This window comes from Glycine soja, unplaced genomic scaffold (genome assembly GCF_004193775.1).
Source record: "Glycine soja cultivar W05 unplaced genomic scaffold, ASM419377v2 tig00009897_1_pilon_563909_639646, whole genome shotgun sequence".
Classification (NCBI taxonomy): domain Eukaryota; kingdom Viridiplantae; phylum Streptophyta; class Magnoliopsida; order Fabales; family Fabaceae; genus Glycine; species Glycine soja.
In genome coordinates this window covers 39738-44977 of record NW_021143663.1, presented here as the reverse complement: position 1 = coordinate 44977, position 5240 = coordinate 39738, and the positions used below count along the sequence as shown (strand labels likewise).

General features: G+C 34.1%; 1 pseudogene; it reads right to left on the bottom strand.

Moving 5' to 3' along the window:
• Positions 1 to 265: 265 nt before the first annotated feature.
• Positions 266 to 4193, bottom strand: LOC114404226 (annotated as a pseudogene).
• Between the last annotated feature and the right edge of the window lie 1047 nt (positions 4194 to 5240).

Sequence of the window (5240 nt, the reverse complement as noted above, 5' to 3'; positions counted from 1 at the left end):
TATGGGTGTAGAAGTTGCTAGAGTTCGAGGCTCAGGATTACTCCAAAGAAAAGAATAAGATAACGATGAGAAACTTTTATTTCTGCTTCAATTTTGCATTACATGATTGTGTTATTTATAAGCAAGGAAATGCTATTCTAATTCAAGTCATTTCTTGCAGATCCTAGAGGATATTGCTAGCACTAACAGATTATGGAATTATCATAACAGAAAGATTCTTCCATAGGGGACAGGATAATTCCTTAGCCAATTATCGTGTGGTAGCTCAACTCCCTTTGTCAGGGTTAGTTACGAAATCACTCAAGTAATGTGGTTTGGTGATTTGCTTTTTGCTCCTTGAATGAATTACTGATTTTGCTTTGTCTAATATTCCCCGATTCTGGTTTGTGCCGTGTATGGACTGCTTGATAACAATTTACATAATCATTTATAAGCATTAAGCAAGGACCACGATATTTACACATCATTTGTAGCATGTTTGGGAATTAGTAATTAAGAAGAGGGGGTTGAATTAATTATTCCTAAACCTTTACTAATTAAAAATTACTCTTTTAAGGCTTTTACTAAATTGCTAAGAGAATGAGGAGTAGAAGAGAAAACTTAACAGAAAGTAAAAGCAGAAATTAAATGTATAGCGGAAAGTAAAAGAGTAGGGAAGAAGGAAACAAACACACAAGAGTTTTTATACTGGTTCGGCAACAACCCATGCCTACATCCAGTCCCCAAGCGACCTGGGATCCTTGAGATTTCTTTCAACCTTGTAAAAATCCATTTACAAGAAAAGATCCACAAGGGATCTACCCTCCCTTGTTCTCTTTGAACCTAGTGGATGTACCCTCCACTAGAACTAATCCACAAGAGGTGTACCCTCTCTTGTTCTCAGTCAAACCCAAGTAGATGTACCCTCTACTTGTACCACAAAGGATGTACCCTCCAATGTGTTAAGACAAAGATCTCAGGCTGTTAAACCTTTGATACTTTGTGAATGGGGATACAAAAGAATTCTCAGGTGGTTAGTCCTTTGAACACTTTTGTATTAGGGAAAGGGAAGAATCAAAAGAATTCTCAGACTGTGTCATTTTGAATTCTTTGACAAGGGAGAAGGGAGACACAAAAGAATTCAGGCGGTTAGTCCTTTGTTCTTTTGGAAAAGGGAGAAGAGAGACACAAAAAGAATTCAGGCGGTTAGTCCTTAGCGAATTCTTTTTGGCAAAGGGAGAAGAGAATGAAAAGGATGAATAGCACAAGTTTTCAAGGTTTAGTAAACCAGAAAACTTCAGAAAGCTTTTGGTACAAAGAAGAAGAAAAAGTTCAAAGAGAGTCAAGGCTTGTAAAGGATTGATTGGAAAAGTAAAGTATATAAGATTCTTGAAATGCAAAACAAAGCCTTGCTTTTATAGACTCTCCATGTCTGGTCAAGAAGACCATTCAGAAGAGTTATAACTTTTAGAAAAACTTAAAATCCATTTGAAAAAGTCAAAACCTTTTTGAAGAGTTACACCTTTTGATTTTTTCAGAAATAGTCACTGGTAATCGATTACCAAATAAGTGTAATCAATTACACAAAGCTTTTGAGTGAAAGGATGTGACTCTTCACATTTAAATTTGAATTTCAACGTTCAAGGGCACTGGTAATTGATTACCAAAACATTGTAATCGATTGCAGCCTTTTGAAAATAATTGGAACGTTGTAAATTCAGTTTGAAAACTTTTTCAAACTCATTTTGCTACTGGTAATCGATTACAACAATATGGTTATCGATTACCAGAGAGTAAAAACTCTTTGGCAAAGATTTTGTCAAAAACCCATGTGCTATTCAAGGTTTTGAAAAAAAAACCTTTTTAATACTTATCTTGATTGGGTCTTTTCTTCATTCTTGAATCTTGATCTTGATTCTTGAGATCTTGAATCTTGAATCTTGATTCTTGATTCTAGGCTTTCTTCTTGAGTTTTGAATTCTTCTTGATTCTTGAACTCTTGACTTGTTCTTGATTCACTAAAGATGTTCTTTGATTCACTTGAGTTGTTCTTTGATCTTTGTGCTTTTTGTTCATCACCTTTGTCATCATCTTTTGTTGTCATCATTGTTATCATCAAAACACCTTTGAATCACATTCACCATGAAGCCTTGCTTCTGCAATTAGTAATGTCGGTAAGTAATCACAAAGCTGCAAGAAAAAAAAAAGAAGATAATTTTCCCAGAAAAACCAAAACCAAATACATTTCAATATTTACTAGCAATTATCAATGTACAAGGGATTTGTGGGCACTGCATGTGGCCAATCCATATGCAGAACAATGGTGTAAACCTAAACTTTATTCGAAATGATTATAATCTGTGTTGGTAATTGTGTTCGAAATACTTTATTCATGCGACTTCTGAATTGCTTATATGCAGAGTAATGTAAATGCTTTGATAGATATCAAGCTAGAAAAAGTCTCAAATTTGAGGGAAGAATCATCATCATTTTTCTGGCGAGAGATTAATGATGGTACTTTGAGGTTGGATAGGACAAATATGAGGTATATATTTGTTTCTGTTCATTACATGGATCGAAATTAGGACTTAAAGTTTGATAACTTTGACTTCAAAATTGATATTCAGTTGAAATTGGACAACTTTATTTAATTAATCATCTTCTACTTACTGCATTGTTTGTTTTTTTTTTTTTTGAACCATGTTGTAATTATCTAAATTTTGTTATATATGAATTTATATATATAGTGTTATTACTTAATTTGTTGTACATAATTACTTTAAATGATTTTTTTTTCATGAATAAGTTTAGTTTCATTACACTATTAGAAAATAAGGTTTCAACATCGGTTATTTAAGACTTTCAACATCGGTTATTAACCAATGTTGAAAATATCGATGTGAAAAGTAGTATCGCTCACATCTGTTTTTCAAAACCGATATTAACTAATAAATACAACATCGGTAATTTAAATAGCCGATGCTATATGATAAGAATTATGAAGAACAAAATTTATAAATCTACATATCAACATCGGTTTTTAAAAAACCAATGTTGTAAGTGACATTTAACATCGGTTTTTTAAAAAACCAATGTTGTTTTAGAACCTTTTTTTAACATGTTTGTTTTTTCAATAAACCCAAAATTAACCTACAAATTTTAAAATCAGACCACACAACATATAATTTTCATTCTGTTTTGAAACAATGTTTACCATAAAATTCAATGAGAAATTTACTAATTACTATGAATTTAAAGCATATTTAATGTTGAGACATGAATTGTAAAAAATGTAAATTAAGTAAGTAAATATAAACTACAATTACAAAATTGTCTAAATATCCTAAGTTTCATTTTTAACTTTCAAATAGTACTTTGCCCACTGGATGCGAAACGCCTTCAATCTCTCTGGTTCCAACGGTCTAGGATCAGTGAAATACTGCTTGATATAATAAAACATAAGTTAATAATATATTAGCAATCATAATAAAATGAAATTTGGTGAATTAAAAATTACCATTTCCCAATTATTCTGGAAATTTCCTAAGATTATAGTTGACATCCAGTGCATGACGTAATACCCACACTCAGTGTTTCCTTTTTGTCTATTACACTAAATACATTATGAAATTTAGATATTCAACGTTGAGTACAAATTAGTCTACACAGTACTAAAATATAAGTAAAAACATATTGTTCAAATGACTTACTTTAACAGTAATCCACCTAGCAGGAGGCTTGGATTTACTTTGTTGAGTATCGTCAAGTCCTTTCAAATCATTGTTGAATACAAACATGGATGCTTATTGTACAATTAAAATTTTGATGTACCTGACTAATGCTAATGCAAATGTATTGAAAAACAACACTGACCTGTTAATTATGCCTTTGAGGTAGTTGTCTGGCTTATTATGCAACGAACAAAACCAAATGACAACATTTTCCTTAGGCAAAATGACGACCATTTGCCAATATGCACTGCAATGGAGACCAATATAGGTTATTATACTATTATACATTATTTAAATTCATTTGTTGAGTTTAAGTTACCCATTCAGGTAGGCTCCTAGGTACACATCCCGTTTTGAATTTTGCATCTAGTTCTTAATGTAACTTTTTGATTCAAATTGCGATTGGCCAGATCTTTGGATAAACTGTGGCTCGAGGAATCCATACACATCGATATTCCCAGCTTGCATACTTTTCTCATTCATATGCCTATTGTTGTTAACACAAAGTAAATTATGCATGATGGTAAAACAATAAGTTAGGTAATTAACAATAATCTAAATTGACTTACAGAATCCACAACTGTATAACAGAGATGCTGACACATTGCTATTTCAGACAGATCTTCATGCTTTATGTACAAGGGAAAGTTTTCATTAAACAGACCAAACAAGGTAGCATCCCACATAACCTGCAATGGCTTCAGAAAAAGTTATGGGATGGTCAATGTCATCAGATATAAGGGATCATCGATCTCATGATCCGGCCTATCTGCAGGTTTCGCGAGTTCCACAGCTCCCTGTTTATCCAACATAGTTAATTGACATAATTTAATCACAGTAAACATTTTAATGGAAAAAATAAGCATTTAATGACACTAAAATACCTGTTCTGATAAACGCTTGACAAGATGTGTCGGCCAAGCAAGGAATGTGTTAAGAGCCTGTCCCATGACCTTAACCTCTTTAGTGGGTACAGGAATAAGAGCATCTGCGTCTCTAACCTCCTTAACACCAACCTTGACTTGATCATATAGCAAAAGAATGTTGTGAACGGTTGTGGATCCCTCATAAACTCTTCCTAGGGAAACTAGGCGAGGAGGATATTCTTCAATATACAACTCGCATTTGTTTGAGTCACTCGTGTATGGATCGTTCCCTAAGGGATCAACACAACTCTCCTTTGTGCTGACACGAGTAGCTAAAGGACCAACATCAGGTTCAGGAGGCAGTGCGAGTCCTTGTGATTGCATCTGCAACTGAAACTGAGACTGCATCTGGCTGAGGGATAACATTAGCTGTTGAGTGACTTTTTCTGTGATCGAATCCTCCAGCTGGTCCCTGATTTGTTGTGTCAATTGTTGCAGGTCTTCGGGAGCAATGAAGGAAGATGTGTAGGAGGTCCTTGAAGCCGATTCAAAGTATTGCTTGATGGTTATACCGACTCCTACAGCACGCACACGACCAGGGTGTTCTGGTCGCCCAATGGCAGCAGTCAGTACATCATGACGTCCATGGGCAACAAAGGAACCC